Genomic DNA, 23,779 nt, shown 5'->3' with positions numbered 1-23,779 from the left:
AGAGTCCGGCACGTCCCACTACAAGGCCCTCCTTCCTGTGGTGAAAGTGCGTTTTGGTGTGGGGAGGGGCAATTGATCCGTCGTGACGTCAATCGGTCGCGGACTCCTCCCGCCTCAGAATCACCACGTCGACTATCCCACGATAAAATATTTGCAATAGCCCCAGATAACTATTGTCCTTAGGATCACCAAGTTTGTCGTTTAAAATATTAGAAGGTGTGTCTAAAATATACAGTGAATTGACAAATATCGCAATGGAAACGTGTGTAACAAAGAGCACATGTACATGTGAATAGAGAGACATCACAAGAAACGCCACGTAGAGTTGAACACCCGCAGATTAGTCTGCTCCGGGCAGTCGAACGTAGTGCTTGCGGGTTTCCTCCGTCCGGAAACGAGTCGCCTCCAAAAGTCTAGGCCCACGACACTGTTGATCACATTTTTACGTCAGCAATGGTATGATCTACCAGAAATTCGTACCGGAGGGTAAAACTGTCAACGCCGCATTCTACGAGAACCTTTTGAAATTGTAACCTCTACAACAGTGGTTACACAAAACAAGGCACAAACACAGTAAAGGGGGAAGGTAAGAACAACTACACAATACCAGAAAACACTGCACACTCAGAAAAACATTAGCTGGCATTACGCGGATCTCCAACAACAACATATACGTAAATATCAGTACGGCCAACTAGTGGACAACAAACCGGGAATTCGTCGCCATAAGACCTATCTGTGTCGGTGCGACGTAAAGCCGCTAGCAAAAAAAAAAAAAAAAAAAAACCGGGAAGGTGGAAAAGGATGGGAACCTACCAAAGGCATGGACATGGCTTAGATTACGGATTCCGAAATAAATCGCCGTGATCCTTAGATATGAAAAAATATTATTTACAAAAGAATATTACAAATACATTCCAAATACAATCTCGACTTACGAACTATAAGTTCTGTGATATACATAACTTAGAGGTTCTTTGATAATACCTTCGTAGCAGTGTAAATTCAAATTTCAAATCAACTATACATCTAGTTACGAATGCAGTCGTACAATGCAATTTACAGTGAAGAGAATAGGTTCTCCAAAATCTAGCGTACCTCAAGTGATACAGAACTACCAGAGGCAAAGCCCAAGGTAAATATATTAACTTACAATCTACATATTTTGTGAAATAAGAAAAGGGGAAGCCTCGAAAACAAACAGGCAAGCCCAGCTGAAAAGCTAGGGCATCCTAAATAATTAATTTGGCGAATATAGGTTAGGCTAGGGCAGACTCCTATATGAAAAGCAAATCGGAACATTACGGAAATTTTAGCAGGAACGGAATTCAAGAGTGCTTACCCAAAGGTGTGCCATCCCGGAAACCAGGCGACGTCAACCAGATAGGCTGCGCACAGACAGATAGATCAAGACCGACAGAATTCAGAAAACCGAATTATGATGAACACTGCCCGTCAAATCGGAACATTACGGAAATTTTAGCAGGAACGGAATTCAAGAGTGCTTACCCAAAGGTGTGCCATCCCGGAAATCAGGCGACGTCAACCAGATAGGCTGCTCACAGACAGATAGACCAAGACAGACAGAATTCAGAATACCGAATTATGATGAACACTGTCTCTCTCTATATATATAGGTAAACTCCGGCCTTGGAGCAACCAATCAGCGTGCATAAGTTCCCTATCGCCACCTAGTCTCACCAATCACAACCCGACTTTCAGTCGTGAACTATGACAAACATTCTAGAATACGCCTGATCGCGAACGTCGTATTTCCAGAACAGTCAGAAATATTTTCTAGAATACATTACCCAAAAAACAACACACCCTGTTCAACAATTCATGTAACTTTCTAGATCCTTCCAGGAAATATAGAACAGAATTCTACTATTTACAAATGCATATGTCACAAATCTTACAAAGTACAGGTTAGGTCATTACATTATATCATACTTTACAAATAACAGTGCAGGTTAGGTCATAATAAATGAAACATCATATCGTACTTTACAAATAAAGTCTTCAAAAAAATACTTTCCACTTGCACTACATAGTTCATTTGTGACAGAAATGGTTGATGTTACGTATCCAGTGTGTTAGACCAGAGTTGTACTGGACTACGGCCGATCACAGAGTGCGATCCGTGTGCGCAATTCTTAGCTAACAGCCCCCCCCCCCCTCTACGGCAATTGACTCCCTTGAAAGGGCCTTGGCCTGCCCAGTAACTGCTGCCAAGCCCGAAGGCCTGCAGATTACGAGGGGTCGTGTGGTCAGCACGACGCGTCCTCTTGGTCGTTATTCTGGACTTTCGAGACCGGGGCCGCCATCTCATCGTCAGATGGCTCCTCAATTTTGATCACGTAGGCTGAGTGGATCTCGAACCAGCCCTCAGGTCGAGACAAAATCCCTGGCCTAACCGGTAATCGAACCCGGGGCCTCCGGGCGAGAGGCAGGCGCGATACACCCACACCACGGGTTGCTATTTGCTTGACGTCGCACTGACACAATCAATCAATCAATCAATCAATCAATCAATCAATCAATCAATCAATCAATCAATCAATCAATCAATCAATCAATCAATCAATCAATCAATCAATCAATCAAACAATCAATCAATCAATCAATCAATCAATCAATCAATACTGATCTGCATTTAGGGCAGTCGCCAAGGTGGCAGATTCCCTATCTGTTGCTTTCCTAGCCTTTTCCTAAATGATTTCAAAGAAATTGGAAATTTATTGAACATCTCCCTTGGTAAGTTATTCCAATCCCTAACTCCCCTTCCTATAAATGAATATTTGCCCCAGTTTGTCCTCTTGAATTCCACCTTTATCTTCATATTGTGACCTTTCCTACTTTTATAAACGCCATTCAAACTTATTTGTCTACTAATGTCATTCCACGCCATCTCTCCGCTGACAGCTCGGAACATACCACTTAGTCGAGCAGCTCTTCTTTTTTCTCTCAATTCTTCCCAACCCAAACATTGCAACATATTTGTAACGCTACTCTTTTGTCGGAAATCACCCAGAACAAATCGAGCTGCTTTTCTTTGGATTTTTTCCAGTTCTTGAATCAGGTAATCCTGGTGAGGGTCCCATACACTGGAACCATACTCTAGTTGGCGTCTTACCAGAGACTTATATGCACTCTCCTTTACATCCTTACTACAACCCCTAAACACCCTCATAACCATGTGCAGAGATCTGTACCCTTTATTTACAATCCCATTTATGTGATTACCCCAATGAAGATCTTTCCTTATATTAACACCTAGATACTTACAATGATCCCCAAAAGGAACTTTCACCCCATCAACGCAGTAATTAAAACTGAGAGGACTTTTCCTATTTGTGAAACTCACAACCTGACTTTTAACCCCATTTAGCAACATACCATTGCCTGCTGTCCATCTCACAACATTTTCGAGGTCACGTTGCAGTTGCTCACAATCTTGTAACTTATTTATCACTCTATAGAGAATAACATCATCCGCAAAAAGCCTTACCTCCGATTCCACTCCTTTACTCATATCATTTATATATATATAAGAAAACATAAAGGTCCGATAATACTACCTTGAGGAATTCCCCTCTTAATTATTACAGGGTCAGATAAAGCTTCACCTACTCTAATTCTCTGAGGTCTATTTTCTATGTAGAAATATAGCAACCCATTCAGTCACTCTTTTGTCTAGTCCAATTGCACTCATTTTTGCCAGTAGTCTCCCATGATCCACCCTATCAAATGCTTTAGACAGGTCAATCGCGATACAGTCCATTTGACCTCCAGAATCCAAGATATCTGCTACATCTTGCTGGAATCCTACAAGTTGAGCTTCAGTGGAATAACCTTTCCTAAAACCGAATTGCCTTCTATCGAACCAGTTATTAATTTCACAAACATGTCTAATATAATCAGAAATAATGCCTTCCCAAAACTTACATACAATGCATGTCAAACTTACTGGCCTGTAATTTTCAGCTTTATGTCTATCACCCTTTCCTTTATACACAGGGGCTACTATAGCAACTCTCCATTCATTTGGTAAAGCTCCTCCGACTAAACAATAATCAAACAAGTACTTCAGATATGGTACTATATCCCAACCCATTTGTCTTTAGTATATCCCCAGAAATCTTATCAATTCCAGCCTTTTTTCTTTTTCTCAACTTTTGTATTTTATTGTGAATGTCATTGTTACCATATGTCAATTTTATTACTTCTTTGGCCTTAGTCTCCTCCTCTATCTGGAAATTATCCTTGTAACCAACAATCTTTACATACTGCTGACTGAATACTTCTGCCTTTTGAAGATCCTCGCATACACACTCCCCTTGTTCATTAATTATTCCTGGAATGTCTTTCTTGGAACCTGTTTCTGCCTTAAAATACCTATACATACCCTAACATTTTTCACTAAAATTCGTATGACTGCCAATTATGCTTGCCATCATGTTATCCTTAGCTGCCTTCTTTGCTAGATTCAATTTTCTAGTAAGTTCCTTCAATTTCTCCTTACTTCCACAGCCATTTCTAACTCTATTTCTTTCCAGTCTGCACCTCCTTCTTAGTCTCTTTATTTCTCTATTATAATAAGGTGGGTCTTTACCATTCCTTACCACCCTTAATGGTACAAACCTGTTTTCGCATTCCTCAACAATTTCTTTAAACCCATCCCAGAGTCTGTTTACATTTTTATTTACCGTTTTCCAACTATCATAGTTACTTTTTAGAAACTGCCTCATACCTGCTTTATCAGCCATATGGTACTGCCTAACAGTCCTACTTTTAAGACCTTCCTTTCTATCACATTTATTTTTAACTACCACAAAAACAGCTTCATGATCACTAATACCATCTATTACTTCAGTTTCCCTATAGAGCTCATCTGGTTTTATCAGCACCACATCCAGGATATTTTTCCCTCTGGTTGGTTCCATCACTTTCTGAATCAGCTGTCCTTCCCATATTAACTTATTTGCCATTTGTTGGTCATGCTTCCTGTCGTTCGCATTTCCTTCCCAATTGACATCTGGCAAATTCAGATCTCCCGCTACAATCACATTTCTTTCCATGTCGTTTCCCACATAGCTGACTATCCTATCAAATAATTCCGAATCCGCGTCTTATGGCGACGATAGGATAGGAAAGGCCTAGGAGTTGGAAGGAAGCGGCCGTGGCCTTAATTATGGTACAGCCCCGGCATTTGCCTGGTGTGAAAATGGGAAACCACGGAAAACCATCTTCAAGGTTGCCGGCAGTGGGACTCGAACCCACTATCTCCTGATTACTGGATACTGGCCGCACTTAAGCGACTGCAGCTATCGAACCGGCAATTCTTAGCTAACTAACACGAAATTGTTCTCGAGCATTCAACGTACTCGCTTGAATCTGGCGCCTGGAGACTTCGTTTTGTTCCTCGGGCTCAAGGGAATCCTGAATTCTGCGGGCATACCTGATATCCAAAGACGCGTGACATCAGTTCTTACCGAGCAAGTGGCTGTGCGGTTTGGGTCACGTAGCTATCAGCTTGCAGTCGGGAGATATTCAGTTCGAACCTCACTGTCGGCGGCCCTGAAGATGGTTTTCCGTGGTTTCCCATGTTCACACCTACCTTTTAAGACCACGGCCGCTTACTGCCCATTCGTAGCCTCTCCTCTCCCATCGTCTCCAGCAGGCCTATCTTTGTCGGTGCGGCGTAAAGCAGACTGAAAATAGTCAGTTCTTCCTTCACCGAGCGAGTTGACCTGCAGTTAGGGTCACGAAGCTTTGAGCTCACATTCAGGAGATAGTGGGTTTGAATCCCACCGTCGGCTGCCCAGAAGATGATTTGCAGTGGTTTCCCATTTCTACACCATGCCAATACTGGGGCTGTACCTTAATTCAAGGCACGGACACTACCTACCCAGTCCTAGTCCTTAACCATCTCTCCGTCGCCGAAAACCTTCGATGTGTTTGTGCGAAATTAAAGTAGTAGCAAGAAAAGTTCTTCGGACGATTTAAAAGAAACTACTTCGTTGACAGTTTCCAGCAGCTGTATATACATTGCCAAAAGTGTATTGTTGCTAATGGAAAGTACTATGAAAGCAATTACGAGGTGTTTTCTTTGTAACTTCGGTGTTATGGTATCATCCACCGTGCCTTTTAGCCACGCCTTGTCTAATATTAGAATTACAGTATTACCAGCTGTGAAATACGGGGTGATAGGCTAAATTATTTTTAATCATGTAATCTAATTATTATATAATGAATAAATAACTGGAATAATTTAGTAAAATAATTGTTATAAAATAAATTAATAATAGTAATTGATTGAAATTTCCGTAAAATGGAGACCAGAGTACAGCTTAATGGGCCCCTCAAATTTGAAGAGAGCAAGATAATTCTCTCTCCCACGGCGTGTACATACAGCTGCGTATTGGTACTGCCCCCGTTTTGCCGGGCAGCCCAGCCGGAAAGCAAAAGTCCCAGAGGCGGAACGTTCGCTTACAGGCAACGCTAAATTATAGGGGACAGGGACAACCTAAGGACTGACGACAAATGAAAACACTAAAAAGAAATGGGTTTTAACATTTATTAAATAAAATATTAGCACTTTCCAAGTTCCATTAATATTTTCAAAATCTTGAAATAAAATTATTTAGCTCTTCCCTGCTGGAATTCACCCACAGTTCTTCGTTAAATTGCATTCTGCAAAGATACGAAACTGGGTCTTAATAAATCGTATTAGGAAATTAATTAAATTAATATCTGAGAAAATCCTATCTCAAAATATCAAAAATCTGATTTTTCACATTATTATTTAAATAAACAATACACTGCGATTTATTTTGCAGTGAGTAAAATTTTTACCTCACACGAAAAATCAAATAAATCATTTCTCTTCATTAAATATTATTCCAATTAATTATTTAAGCTTCAAATTATTTAATTAAATTATTTTGAAATCCAATATCCAACTCATTAGATTTTTACTCTCTTGACAATTGACCTAGTGTTGTGCACAACTCACAATAAGGACTTAAAATTCTCGCATTGCAAAGTTAAACATTTTACATTTTGTGAGCTTAGTTCATTGACGCGATCCTTGCTTAAGTATTTTCCCTCAAAGCAAAGATCCTAATCTATCTTATTCCGTCATAAAATTGCTTAAAGATTTATAATTGAGCCAAATATGCTCGCCATAAAACAACAAGAAAAATCGAAACTTTACGCACACAGCGCCCACATATCATGACGAAATATAACCATGAAATCACATTTACAAATAAAATCAGTCATTCATCCATCTCACATTCAAGCTTTGGTCCACGGTAATATTATCAAATAGATTTATTGAACCCTATCTCTCGATTTTTAATTTTAAATTTTATTTGAAATATGAGAATTTCTCCCGATGACAATATCAGACAAGGGCTACCTTTACGATCATCTGACGTGTGATTGTAACAGGATTATCACTTTTCCAATGAAATAGATTCCACAACGATGTTCCAGGATAATTTTACAATAGAAATCATCACTAAAAATTCCATAGAATTGCCTACAGTCATAGATAAATAAACATTCGCGCATACGGTCTATGAGTCACGACTACGTTATTTTTAATCTCCTATTATCTCAAATTATCGATCAATATGTGCTGCATAAGAAGAAATTATGTTCAAAGACACACTCTCTTCCTTAACTGACTCATGTAATGGACACACAAATAAAATCCTATCTTAAGATCCATTTACAAGTCTCAAAAATACCAATAACAGTAAATGCAAAATTTTGTGGACATTCAAGCCACGACCAATATTCCAGGCCTACATCTACTTCAATATAGCATACATTAATCACTTATAAGCACAGTAATAATTACACTCATGACCTTTAAACATTCTATTAGACCGTAATAATGTCAATTATTATTATTATTATTATTATTATTATTATTATTATTATTATTATTATTATTATTATTATTATTATTATTATTATTATTATTATTATTATACGCGCGCGGTCGCGTCATCGTAGGCTATGGTTTAATAAAATCATAGATGACTCTATCCTATCTCGAATCTATGGTAAACCACAAAACATCAAGGAAAAATCCTAAATTCACAGAACACGTCGATATTCTGTCCCAAATAATTCAAAAAATTATTCCATCATTATTTTATAAATTAATAACTGTTATCGCGTGGGTCAAATATTTTTAACACTTTCCTCGACTTATCATGGGACAGTGAGAACATGTCACGAAGCACACACTCAAATAGAACAAATTATAGGTCCCAAATACACTCTCACACACATCAAATCTACCAACACCAGTGAAAGAAGAGTGAAATTCCTAACTACAAAGACTATTAGAAATGATCTCAAATATTCAAGCAAGGACTACGTCTACATAATTATTACAATAGAGAATAGAGAAAAGTATAATTTAAAATCTTAGCTGTAGTAGACTTGGCTTCTGGACTCGGTTGATGATCAGTGAATATTTAACCAAACTCCATCTCCGATATTATTCTCTCCCGGGCTGAATTATGCCTCACATGTTAATTACACATGGCTGCAGCAGGCGAGGACTTAGGACAATTACAAACTCCGTCGTAATGCTGAAGTTCCATTCTTCCGAAATAGTTCAGGACTGCTGGGGGTCTTCCGTCTTCTGGTGAAAGCTGAAACTAAAAAGTCTGTTTTAGAAATAGTTCCAAACACACACTCGATTCTCCAAGCTGGCACAGTTTTTATCTACTTGTAATTTTTTCTCAGATTTATAAAATTAATGGAAATCAGAACTGCTGCGTTTTCAGTATTTCTGTATATCAAAATTTCCTCAGAAGCAGAAAAAAAGATATCGACTTTCATCAAATGAATGCTTGTAATATCCAACGTCGGACACGCCGTCTCCAATAACACATGTGCTCTAAGCAATTATTCCCGTAGACAACTGAAGACACTCACAAGAGCAAAAGCAGAAGAGCAAGAATGAGCACACTGAACAAAATGAGAGCTGAGAATGAGAATGATTTCCCCAGATACATGGGTATTTATTTCTTCAAGACGTAGGTGTGTTTGTTAATTGAATTTTATTGGTTGAGATTTAGCGATCGGGCTAACCTTGCGGTCCAATTGGTTAAATATCATGACGTCAAAATCTCAAAGTATTGATCGCTTTTAGTCTGGTAGAGTTCCTGTCCACGTGCTACACATCTGGTGTCTTCAACAAGGCACAAAAAAAACCTAGACTCGCTTACACGGCACGGGAAAAACCTGTTTCACTGCGAGCTAGCAGACAGTGCAGAGTTGAAATCTCTTTCCTGGATGATAATTTTATGCATTGTTCCGCCCCAGTAATAAAATCTTCTTCCCATACAAACCAATAACCAATTTTCAAGGGTGCAGTACATCTGCTTCAGGCCTTACCTAACCTTCTGAAAACGACTAAATAGGTAGGAACTTCACCTAGGTTCATCAATAACTCCACTGATTCTAAAACAATTAACTATGTTCTGAATAATATCCCTGGAGGGGTACCTCATCACCACATCAAAATATACAAAGAATACATTCACAAAATACTGCTGGAAGCCTCCATATTTACATAATTAACTAACAAAACCAAAAATCAGTGGGAAACAAAAAGCGAAGCCCAAGCTAACATTTGTATTTAGCCCGATGAACAGTAATTACAAAACATATATGCATACGGTATATATGGATAAATACCCTTAACTTCCTCTGTGTATCAACACCACTTGCAGATTCTCACTATTGGCACGTGTAATATTACAATGATACCGTTCCTTTATTACACTGACTTAGCAAATGTCATGGGATAGTCACCTAATAGCGTGTGGAGCCTCCTCTGGGCCTGCGAACTACAGTGAGACGCCGTGGAAGTGAGTCGACAAGTCCCTGGTAGTCCTCTGGACGCAGCTGACACCAAATCGTTTGCAGAGAGGCCGCCAATGCTGGTCTGTTCGTGGGTGCAGGATATATGGCACGGAGCCTGCGTTCCAGGACATCCCAGATATGCTCGATGGGATTCATATCGGGGTTCCTAGGTGGCTATGGCAGTCGTTGGACCTCCGCTGAATGTTCCTGGAACCATTCCCGGGTGACGTGGAAGCTATGTGGCGGTGCGTTATCATCTTGAAACACCGCAGAACCGTCTGGGCACTGGAAGGCCAAAAATGGCTGGAGATGGTCTCCGAGCAGCTCAACATACCGCGTACCATTCAAAGTCTCTTCTAGAACAACAGCGGGGCCCATTCCATACCAGGAAAATGCACCCCAGACCATAACAGAGACACCAGCGCCCTGAACCACACCTTCGAGGCAGGAGGGAACCATCGCTTCATGTGGTCTGCGCCACACACGGTGCCTCCCATCGGCATGGTGCAGTTGAAATCGTGATTCGTCCGACCATATCACGTTACGCCATTGTTCCAGAGTCCATCCCTGGTGACTGGGGACAAATGCGTGTCGTTGTGCCCGATGACGTTGAGTTAACAGTGGCACCCGTGTGCGGTGCCGGCTCCCATACCCCATTGAACCCATGTCCCTACGGATTGTCCACTGGAGACGTGCCTAGCAAGGCCTGTGTTGAATTGAGCCGTGATTTATTGCACGGTTACCCGTCTGTCACTATTGACAATCCGTCTCAGATATCGCCGGTTACGGTCATCGAGGGTGGCTGGACGGCCGGTCGTTCGTCTGTTGTGGACGGTGACACCCGCATTCAACCATTCACGTTACAACCTGGACACAGTTGGTCGTGTGAAGCCGAATTCACGCACCACTTCCGAAATCGCACTTTCCATCCGTCGGGCACTGACCACCATACCCCTTTCGAACGGTGTCAGCCCCACGACGACGTTCCATGTTACACCTGTCACATGCATAGCCACTGCTCACAAGGTCTTCTATACAAATGCCGCTGGCACAGGGGGCATGAGGTGCGCAGAAAACACACCTGCGCATCAGTGCTCCGCTATCCTATGACATTTGTTCAGTCAGTGTATTTTGTGTCCACTGATTCTAACAATTCTTTTAAAGACACGCTTGTTGTTCCAGATCATAAATTATGAGAAGTGTGAAATACAGTACCTCATAGCTTTCACCAACATATAACACACCCAGCCGACACAAGTGATATCATACCAAGTGCCTAAGCACTCCACAGTTTGTAGGTCAGTACCACACTTCACATTCCATAGAAATTCAACCACGTTCCACAAAAGTTATAAGGCCAGTCTCTGCTGTTTACTCACATGCCTTTATAGATCTCAGATTTTCCCTACTCTCGCATGGCAAGTCTAGATTGGTCCAATCACTAGTGTAAGATCCTCTTGCCATTCCATGACCCCGCTCGGAACCTCTTCCGGGTCCGAAGACAGTAACAACAAGGCCACGTCATCGGACTCTGGGCTGTTCCACACGACTCACGGAAATTTTCCGCGTAGTAAATAGCACCGTTTTCTCATCCGCTTGTACAAAATAAATTACTTACATCACATATGAAGACCTTCCTCCTTAAAAGTATTAATAATAAGTAATCAAATGAAATAAGAATATTAATAATAATATGAATAACGACAATAATTATACCTCCTAGTTGCGAATACAGTGCGAGGTTTAGATATATATACTATCAAAATCATGGTCAAAGAATATATTGATATATCATCATCAAACTGATGTATTAGTTGCTGGTAAATTTCTCCAACGGAGAATGCTATAAGTTTGTAGGGGATCAGATATCGGATAAAACAAACAAGAAATTAAGTAGCCAAGTGCGGATTAATAGAAAAGGATATGGAAATTTATTTTTCCAACTTAACTCATCGTGATCAAACCTATTTAAAAAACTGTAGGAGTCCTGCTGTCGGCACATTCATTTACTATTCAGTAATGTAAAAGCATTATCCATTTTTGTGAACTCAATACCGTATCAGTTATTTTTAGCATTCGCGTCTGTTTGTTTCTTCCACCGTCACGGAAAAGCATTTCTACCCTACTTGACATTTGGAGTCCACTTATCCAGGAGCAGGGTTTGATATATTTATAATTTAAAATTACTTAAAATACTGAGGGTTTAAAGGAAGATCAAGATAGTTATTTAGTGTTTCCTCATACTATACTATTGATTTTCTGTAAAACTTGTAGACTATATATAAAACGTCCCGCAAATTACAGTATATCTCTTCTGTACACACTTCCGCTTACTTTCCAAATACGGAGAAAATTACTGTTTTCTTCGCGTTTTATGTTATTTCACGAGTGAAGGACAGCCCCGCAGATCGACAGTGTGTCTACGGGTAGCCATGGTATTGTCTCAATCTGCTTGCCAGCAAGAAAGTGACGTAATGTCATTTTCGTCATAATTTGTGTAAACTCGTAATTGTTCGTTGGGTACATCGCGATGGAGGCTGCAAGCTGCCATTCTGCGGGATACTTACGGAATACACTTAGAGGTTACAGTCGTATTCGACTTGTGCTAATCAGCAGTACTGCGGAGCGTAGCACGTTATTTCACACTGTAAGATGTTTTCTGACATTTGCTATAAATGTTACTGCATTCTGTTTTCTGCTTCAAGTTTTTACCTTTGCTTTGTCTTGTTAGGATTAAAACGTAACACAATCAGATATCTTCTTATCTAACCCTGAGTCCAAATTTCTCCTCTCTTGCCGATTTCAAACATCCGTAACATAGAAACAGAGGGAGGGACCTTTCAGTTTTCGAGTATATCCACTTGGTATTACCATACGTCTGTCCTTAAGTATCATCCTATCTTCAATTATTTTCAAGTTTCCAGTTCTACTTCTTGTAATGCATTCTCAATTACTGGAGCTTGGGCTAAGTCTGCACGATGTTCGGCTGTCCTCATCAGTCTACGCGAATCTAGTCCTATCCAGTCGCGTAAGTTCCCCAACCAAGAGTGTTTACTTTGACCACGACCTCTACGTGCCTCAATTTTACCCTGCAAGTTTCCAGTTAACCTGTCTTCATTTCTTCATATGCACGGGAATGCTAATGCCGAAATTTGAATTCTCCTTTCTTTGAGCGGATATTATGCAATATTTACTGCATATCCTGAATGTTTACCTTCCCAATCTATAATTTCGCTGATAAGTCACATAAGGTACCGTTAACTGGAACTTATTTAGAGTTAGAAGGTAGGTTTTGATGCTTTTGAGAGATAGTGCATTTCACTAAGGCCACTACTAAACGAGCTACCGTTGGAAAATGTATTGTTCAAAGCTTGAAACTGATACTATCCAAGTTGGCTGAGACTACTTTTCAGCGCAAGCCTAGGTTCGGTTTGCAAAGAACACTAGTCCACGTCTAGGGCGCTTGAAAGTGGTTCTGTATGTGAGACCGGATTGAATGTGGACAGATTTAGGAATAAATTAAGAGAGCATGCCAGATTCAGCTCGCAGAGAGAACCCCATTGTACATCTAGGGTTTTCCGACACTGCTTTTAATAATGATGTTTTATATCATTCTAACTAATAAATTATTTCTGAAAGCGCCGAGGAGCCCGACATTTTGTGCCGTAAGGGATAATTTATGTACAGAATGATCTATCGTCACGAGGTCAGCGCATCAGGACCTGTTCACAAGCCACAGAACTGAGGTGGGATCAAACCCACCATTTGGGGACATCTCCAGATCTATACTGTCTAAAGCATTCAGCACAACACGACTGCTTTAGAGCACGAGGCCGGGCACCCTGCCGGCAGTTTTAAGAAGAGCACTGCTCGAGATTCGGAATGTGATGTTGATCGTAAGAAAAGGTCCGTTCTGAGAGGATTAGATAGTATCTCTTAAGTGAAGCATTGCTGGATAGCTCCAAGGAAACGAGTAAAAAAGTCCTTTCACTTAGACATGAAAACCCAGCCGGTGAGGAATAATTCCAGAGGTTGGAAGAACGAGGAATTAATTACACGTCGTCAAACGAAATGCAGAATACTCAGGACAAATAGGAAAAACGACTAGATCATTAACATAAATCAGAGGCGACTGATGAATATCAGAAATGCTTGAAAACAAATAGAGCATGATTCGCAACTGTTAGAAAAATAAGCTCCACCTCAGCTGGAGCAACAGTATGTGTCTTATTATGATGACATGGAGTGAAAAGCGGTGATGTGCAATTGAATTTAATCTCTATTTTATTCCATTCTTCAACGAAAAATAGACCTTAAATGGAAGCACAAATCAGAAAGAATTTCCTATTCATATGGCGAAATTAAATCGGTTCGCATGGTTGATCCAACCTGAATCTCAAATTTATCTGCAAAAATGGACACATTTGGACGTTGAGTATTTCCTTCAGCCTATGAGATTCTACAAGTTAAGTACATTCCAATTCATTACCTGCCTGCTAGTGTGGGAATTGAAGATAACTACGAGCCTTGGTGGATCCATGAGATTGTCATTGAAGTCACTGTAACCGGCCGATAACAGACAAGATAGCCGTGTGTATGGAGTGTAAGGAACGTGACAAGTGAGGCGTTCCGCATAAAGAAAGAGTCCTCTAAAGAATCATCTGTCCCTTTCAATTCTTATCAAATGATGTTAAGGCAATGCGAGATTCACTACTGGCACGTATTTCCTCAACTTTCTGTTCAGATCTACGAAGATATGTTTGCGAAAATAGAGATTGAAATGTCAGTCTGTACAAGAACTTATCAAAGGGCTGAGAAATACCTTCACCTTAAAGATAATTCAGGACGAGAAATCTTCCTTTTCAATGAGTTTCACTGGAGGACTTGGATATATACGAGTACTTGAATGAACTCTGTGTGTTACGTGTGTAAATATTCCTGATATGACCTTTCATTACAATTAAAATTTCAATTGCAATGAAACAGGTGTGGTCAGAAAAGCCTCTTAAAACGGTTAGTGACCAAACGGTCATCACGACATATTACTTCGATTATATCACTTTAAATTGAAACTTTGTATGGACTTACTCAGCAAAGGCCAAATATTTCGACAAATTTGTTATTTTATGTCCTCCGTTGAGTGACGGATGCGTGGTGTGCTTGTATTGTTACTACCTGAGTATAAGACAATGACTGCTAACATTCATTGAGTCAGTAGCACTTGATTGATTTAAGAGGGAACACCAGTGATGACGTAAATGTCTCATAGCACATGGGCCACGGGGGCTTTTGTTGTGACGTTCGCCATCCTGGAAGACGAACGATGTTCCAAACGTGAATTTTGATCAACGAAACACTCATGAGGGTTGGCGGGTAGTATTGTGACCGGCGTAAGAGTCCATCCAGCAGGAAGTTTTCAATGAGCCAGATATTTCCCACTTTAGCTTCTATATTACATTTTCAAAATATATATCCAACTCTGTTGTGTGCTGTCGCTTCTCATCGACAATGGGTAGCCGAGCTACTAGTGCAGAAAAATTCATCAAAATACACTATCGGAAACTGAAGGTGTTACACCATGAAATCGTTAACTGAATGCCACCAACTGATACCCCAGTATTTTCATGCCTGTAGGATATGATTAAAATTTCATCCTGATACGACTTAACTGTTAGTACAGAAAAACGCCATTCCTAAAAATGGCGGCTGGAGTACTTTCGTGATGGCTGTTGGGTGTGTCTAACGGTACTGTCTCTTTTCATGAAAAGATCGCAACACATCATGCCTGGAAGACGGACACTGGCAGCTTATCGCTATTTCTCCGTCTTTATTAAAGGTCGAATCATTGGCATGAGAGATAAGGGAGCATCATACCGACAGACTGCACAGAAAGTTTGCTGTAGTGCAATGACTGCAGAACGAGTAGTGACGAAGTGGACGCATATCAACAGTTGGTACGGAGAGCAGGCACGTGTCGATCCAGAAAGACTACACCGAGAGAAGATCATAGGATTCGTCTGCTGGCTCTGGCAAACAGATGTATGACAACAGCTGAAATCCAGGTAGAGGTTACAGGCTGCGTCACCACGAACCGTCGGGAACAGATTACTCGAAGGTGGGTTGAGAACTGAGTTGCCATTAGTTTTTCAAAGTTGACACCGAACCACAGACAACGGAGACTTTCATGGTGTAGAGACAGAGATAACTGTGACATTCTGCGGTGTTCAGCGATGAGTCTTGCTTCTGTTTGTGGCGCTCAGATCGACGTGAAAATGTCCGTAAACGACCTGCTGGAAGGTCACGGGAAGCAGTGATTATCGAGGCGCATACCTCTCCAACTCCTGGAACCATGGTTTGGGAAGCATTTGAATATTCCAAGACGATGGATTTGGTACTTGTTAAGTGAGACCAACTCCTCGCAAGTATGTGGCAAGAACTGTATACCCTGTTGTCGTACCCTTCATGACTAGGGTACACAATGGCATATTCCAGCAGGATAATGCAAGAGCCCACACTACTTCACACCAGAAATGCCTTGAAGAATTTACGGATCTTTGACTAGCCTGTTCGGTCTCCTGACTTGTCACCCGTCGAGCGTGTCTGGGATGAGATGGGAAGACGTATACGGTCATACCAGCCTCCAGCCAACAATCTTCATGAACTGACACAGCATGTGTTTCAGCCATGGTAAGAAATCCCTCAAGATGGCATTCGGAGGCTGTTTGCTTCCATGCCATACCAAACACAAGAGCGTATTCGTGCCCATAGGTCATATTGATGATGATTATGATAATGATGATGATAGATAGTTCCGAATGTGTGATAAATATCGGAGTGGTACTTCATGGTGTAACACTTTATGTTTTCCGCTAGCGTATATAAAACCGTAAAATAATTTCGGTAAATAACGTTCTTTATTAAATAAATATAACACGGCAACAAATACAAACCTGAAGTATGCTCTGAGATTCCCCACAGATCACGTCAAATGTTGACCTTGTTCTACGCAATATTATTCTCTTTGTTAAAAGTTTCAATTCAAAGTTTTAAATAAGTATTTTTATTTGTTATACACTTTCTCAAAGATATGGTTAATTGGCATTGTAAATCGGTATGAGTTAGATGCGATGTTAAAATCGTGGATGTGCCATTTGCTATTCCAACTTTAGATTTACTCCATAATATTCAACATTTACTCATGCGAAACAATTCTTAAGACACCGAATGTTATGGAACAGTTTCTACTCCGAACTAGGACCATTGACCCAAGTATCACAAGTTCCAAAAAATCCATCATTTTGCTTTTCTTTAATATAGATGATTTAAACGTGTGTGTGTATATATATGTGTGTGTGTGTGTGTGTGTGTGTGTGTGCGTGTCTCGCAGGATAAGCATTCTCTCCTTTGTACTCAATAATTACCAAGCCGTTGAAGGTAACCAGACACTTAAAGTAAAATAAATTGCAGCACTTTCTCAACAATATGTATTAGAACGTGAGACTAAAAAGCATCAAGAGAGAAAAGTGGAGTATTAACCATAAAACGTCCCAGTTGTGTGAAATTCACATTTGCTACGCTCTGTCTCAGTGTTAGTAATAATGAGTTGTTGGTGGGAACTTGTGCGCTATTTGTCTCTGTCGAAGAGAAGACTTTGTTTTGTGGTTCCTCCGAGTAGAGGAGCTCTGGGTTAAGGAGCTTGCTATGTAAATACTTGGGATTGTGAACTCTGCTAGAATAAAACATTAGCTTCAGCTCTCAAGCGTTAAATCTGGTGGAGTGTGGCACGACAGCTGGAATTCAACGAAATAATAGTGATTTTTTTCTTTTCCTGGATGAAAATTTCACTTTAATGTTCCATTCTAACAGTGATGAAACTTGGAGTTTGATTCCTCAACTACATATGTGACACATCGTCAACAAAATTATTTTCATTCATTTCTTTTCTTTCTGTGCATGTGACATGACCAATTTTTCTTAACAATCTTGTAATACAGTGTTCGAATTACATAGGCCTTATTGAAGAAACATACTGGAAAAATAAGATAATCTTCAGAAAATACTTAGGGGAATTAGGTACTTAATTTTGGGTGGGATAGAGCACTGGTGACAACGATTTCCTATGATTTTATTTTCTCTGACTGTGACGCCACATACGAAATATCATTTCTAGAGTCTCGACTAATTTCATAAGATGAATAAGTATTTGTACAGTCCGGACGACCGTTTATTATGCTACCAATCGGTGATCGTAAATCACATGGAAAGCTAAAGATAAATAACTTCTAAATAAGGATTTAAATCAAGAAATCTAAATATTAAACAGTTCATAAAATTGAATGTGATTGTTTCAAATAATTCTTACTTGGAGATTAAAATTATTTCCCTAAGAACGCATTGAATGGTTCATTAATGAAATTCAAATTGCACGCTTTTTTCCTATAGAAAACTTAATTAATTAATAATAACAATAAAGTAAAACATGCCATTTACGTCTGACTCACCCGTTAGTACATCAGCACTTTTCCCAATCAAAATTGGAGACCAACAGCGGAGAATTTTCAGGTCACTTCTCTTCATAATTATCACAAATGTCTTCAATTTTCACACCGCAAGTGCTCGCCTGAGATGTTTTCCTTTCAAAAGCAAATGCTTCGGCATACCTTTACTAAATGTAACTTTAAAGTATTTCCGACCGTCGAGCACCATTTATAACATGTGCAATACAATAACGTAGTGTAAAAATATTATATTACAATTAATGACACGTTTCATTCTTGAAAAAATATCAGATTCCATAAAATCACACTTTTCTATTTGTTCCGGCCTAGCTATGGCTAGACCACCTAGTTGCTCGCTACCACTTCCTAGGACAGATAGCAGCACCCTTCAGCACCCAGCCGGAAGTGGTGTGGATGGAAGGGGGATGAGAGACTGTTATGCTTGGGTGCCTCGTGCGAGAGGACACGAGAACATGTGACTGAATGTTATCGGGGCCATCTGCCCATCAATACTCAGTATTATGTATTTATAATGTGTTATATAAGTGTCTTAAATGTAATAAATGTTAGTATTTAATCAAGTGAGTGAGTTACGTTCAAAACATGGTCCAATTACCGGGCCGGATTATCTACACCACGAGGACCTCGTGAAAGCAGCGTGGCGTGTAGTATGGACGACTAGTTTCTACAGTAACATGGAAATACTTGGAAGTTCACTTCAATGACATCATCTGGCAGTCCCAGGTTCGATGTTCCAGCACCAGAGGTAAACTAACTGAAGGCAGGTCAGTACTATTCATTTAAGGCTCTCCTTTTCTCCTTGTTATTGTCTTACCCCCTCCATCATGGAATCTTCAACAAGGCAAAAGCTTCTTAAGCAGAGGTCGCGATTTAAAGCGCAACTTACCCGCTCGGAAACATTCGTTGAAAATTTCATCGCTCAACAGCATTCGAATTCGCATGAAATTAAACTGCGATACGAAGACATGAGTGCATTAATGTCGAAGTTTGATGACGTGCAGTCAGAATTAGAATTAGGAGACGCTGAAAACGAGCAAGCTCATGATCAGGCGCGTGCCGAATTCGAAACCAAATACTACAAGGTAAAGGGCGAAATGAGTAAAATAATAGCGAACCTTGAAGAGTCATCACGCGACACGGTAGATTCAGGAAGAACTCAGGTCAGCAGTGTCGCGAGTTTAAAGTTACCGGCTATTAACATTCCACATTTCGATGGAAAATACGAAAACTGGCTCTCATTCGCAGACAGTTTTCAAGTTATGATTCATAACAACAATAATCTGCCAAGTGTCCAGAAATTTCACTACTTAGCATCTGTTCTCAAGGGCCCAGCCAGCCAGTTAATTCAAAATTTACCCATCACAGAGGCAAATTATGAGGTAGCGTGGAAAATGTTGAAGGACAGATTTGAGAACAAGAAACTAATAGCAGCTACTCATGTTAAGGCACTCTTAACTTTAAAATCAGTCTCCAGTGAAACAGCCGCAGAACTGTTAAGGTACTCTAACACTTTTAATAGTCATTTGAATGCACTCAAGGCCCTAGAACTTAACATTCCATTGCATGAAGTTATTTTGACTCAACTGTATGCTCAAGGACTTGATGCTTGTACTAGACGAGACTGGGAATTATCACAAGCAGACACTCGGGTTCCATCACTTGATGACTTGCTGTCATTTGTTGAGCATAAACGGCAAGCTCTGGAGAACTTCCCTAGCTCACAGCACACTGCACCATCGCACAGACAACAAGCTGACAGAAATAAACCTAAACCTCAAGGGGATACTCAACCACGTTACACTTACACCACTACCAGTCTCATAAAGTGTCCCTGCTGTCATGGTAATCACCCGATATTTAAATGTGAAGAGTTTGCAGCTCTGAGTGTGGAAGATAGACAAAGAAGGGTTAAAGAAATGGACTTATGTTTTAACTGTTTGCGTACACAGCATTCTGCCAAACAGTGCAAATCACGTGGTTGTAAATTATGTAGTAGGAAGCATCACACCTCATTACATAATCTATCAGGTAGAGAGGGAGGTACAGCCCATCAAACTGCATCCAACTCCTCTCACACATACTGCAATACAAAAGACCCTGTAGGGGTTCTGCTGTCCACTTCCATGGTCAAGGTACTAGATTCTAGGGGGCAAATGCAGGTCTGCCGGGCACTTCTTGACAGTGGCAGCCAGGTTAATCTTTGCACCGAAAGTCTAGCACAGCGATTAGGCCTTAAGAAAATGAAGAATCCCATACCAATCAGCGGCATAAATGATTCCATTTCTCAATCAAGGTACAGTGTTCAGTTAGAATTGCAATCCACTGTAAGTAACTTCACTGTGAGTATGACTTGCTCTGTCTTTCCACGTATCACAGGTAACATGCCCAGTAGTTACATTCAGCATGAGCATTGGAACTTGCCCACTGATTTGAAGCTTGCTGACCCCAAGTTCTTCCAGCCAGGTGGCATTGAATTGTTAATAGGCGCAGAACATTTCTTTTCATTACTGAAACCTCGGCGCAGAACTCGATCACCAGATTATCCTATCCTTCAAGACACTGAACTAGGATGGATTATTGCTGGACACTACCATCGTAGGGAAGAGAAAAATCCTACTCTAACTACATGTTTCTTGAAGTCAGAGGACAGGTTAGACACCCAACTACAACGGTTCTGGGAAATAGAAGAGCTTACGTCACGAGTCATGACAAGAGAAGAGAGAGCCACAGAAAAACATTTTACAGAGAATACTACTAGGGATGCTACAGGTAGATTCATAGTTCGCTTACCCCTCAAGCAGAAACCTGAGGTTCTGGGAAACTCCTTTAATCATGCCATGTCAAGACTAACTCAATTAGAACGGCGTTTCAGCAGGCAGCCCTCACTTAAGCACGAGTACTCTAACTTTCTTAACGAGTATGAGGCGATGGGGCATATGGTTAAGGTGGATACATCTACTCAGTCAGGGAATGAAGATGGAAGCTATTATCTACCCCATCATCCAGTTTTTAAGCTTAGTAGCTCGACTACCAAAACTAGGGTAGTATTTGATGCATCTTCTAAAACTTCTAACAACATTTCATTGAATGACATATTAATGGTTGGAACGACAATACAACAGGATCTTTACTCTATCATTCTAAGATTCAGAATGCATACCTTTGCCTTCACCGCAGATATTGCTAAAATGTATCGGCAAGTCATGGTTCATGCAGATGATAGGAAACTTCAGCGGATTATCTGGAGGGAATCACCTAGGGACCCACCCTCTCACTATGAACTGACAACTGTAACATATGGTACAGCATCAGCACCCTTCCTAGCTACCAGATGCCTGCAGCAACTTGCTGAAGATGAAGAATCAAGGTTCCCCAGAGCAGCACAAGTTGTTCGCAGAGATTTTTATGTTGATGATTTATTAAGCGGCTGTGACGATATCCAGGATGCTCTTCAGTTGCAGTCTGAAATTATTAATTTACTAGAGAGTGGAGGATTTCACCTCAGAAAATGGTGTTCAAACCACCCAGCATTACTAGAAGCAGTTTCAGAAGAGGACAGGGAAACCCAGCTGCCTTTAAGTCTTGATGAAGGCACTAGTGTGAAATCTTTAGGCCTATTATGGCATCCAGTCACTGATCATTTTCTCATTTGTGGCAATCTGTATTCAGACAGTCCCTATCATGCTGACTCTCATGTAACTAAACGAAAGGTCTTATCTGTTATTGCATCAATATTTGATCCACTTGGGTTGGTCAGCCCTTTGGTAATTTCTTACAAGGTTTTTATGCAGAAACTTTGGCTAGTCAATCTGAACTGGGATGACAGACTACCATCTCAACTAGTCAGAGAATGGGAAGAACTTCACTTTAAACCACAGGCAGTAAGAGAATTTTATATTGAGCGGTTAGTCACATGTAAGGGACCCCCTGTTGATATACAAATTCATGGTTTTTCTGATGCTTCAGAACAAGCTTATGGAGCTTGTCTTTATGTACGGTCTGTCGACAAAGGGGGACAGACCTGTGTCAGATTATTATGTTCTAAATCCAGAGTAGCACCGGTGAAGAAACTGACACTACCAAGACTTGAACTGTGTGGAGCGCTACTACTTGCCCGACTACTCCACAAGACCCTTCCAGCTTTGTCTCTGCCAGTCAGCAAGCTGTACCTGTGGACAGACTCCACCATTGTATTAGCCTGGATCGCATCTCCTGCTACTCGCTGGAAAACATTTGTGGCCAACCGAGTCTCTTCAATTCAAGAATACACTCACAAGGCTGAATGGAGACATGTTCCTACCAGTTGTAATCCAGCAGATTTAATATCCAGAGGTGTTGCTCCAGAACAACTACGAGGTATGAACCTGTGGTGGCACGGACCATCCTGGTTAACTGAGCCCACTGAATCATGGCCAGACACAAGCTCAGCCCATGCAGAAGAGGAACTACCTGAGTCACGAAGCACACTTCCTGTAGTTATGTTGATAGGTACAAACTGGGATGAACTTATGCTGAAGTACTCGTCACTGTCCCGACTGACTCGAGTTACTGCATATTGTTGGCGATTTATTCACAATAGTGCCAATCCTCAAGACAAGAGGTTAGGGATATTAAGTACACAAGAGCTGCAGATGGCCTTGCACTCCTGTATCAAAATTGCACAGCAAGTGTGTTACGCTCAAGAGATAGCCAGTCTCAACTCTAAGTGTTGCATTTCAAGGAAAAGTAAAATTGCAGATTTACATCCTTTCTTAGATGATAAGGGAATGCTAAGGGTAGGAGGAAGACTAGTAAATTCAAAACTACCTTATGACAATAAGCACCAGCTTATCCTTCCTCCCCAGCATGCTCTCACAAACCTTGTTGTGATGGCAGAACACATTAGGCTTTTACATGCAGGTGCTCAATTAGTAATTGCATCATTAAGAGAAAGATTCTGGATTCCCACAGCTAGGGCAGTTGTTCGAAGAGTCATCCACAAGTGCCTCACCTGTTTTAGATTCAAGGCGTCAACAGCTGAACAGCTGATGGGACAGCTCCCTGTTACCAGAGTGCAACAGAGTCGCCCATTTCTTAATGTAGGAACTGATTATGCTGGTCCTTTCTTCGTCAAGAGGGGAAATGTAAGAAGCAAACAGACAACGAAGAGCTACATTGCATTGTTCATCTGTCTGGCTACCAAGGCTCTTCACCTGGAGGTAGTGAGTGATCTCTCTACTGATGCCTTTATGGCAGCCCTGAGGAGATTCATAGCTCGACGTGGGAAATGCTCCATCATCTATAGTGATAATGGGACTAACTTCATTGGTGCCAATAGAAGAATGCAGGATCTCCAGAAACTATTCCTTTCAACCAGCTTT

The sequence above is a fragment of the Anabrus simplex genome, chromosome 1, assembly GCF_040414725.1.
Source record: "Anabrus simplex isolate iqAnaSimp1 chromosome 1, ASM4041472v1, whole genome shotgun sequence".
Lineage (NCBI taxonomy): Eukaryota > Metazoa > Arthropoda > Insecta > Orthoptera > Tettigoniidae > Anabrus > Anabrus simplex.
The sequence above is the reverse complement of the archived record's forward strand: the minus strand, read 5'-3'. Positions refer to the sequence as shown.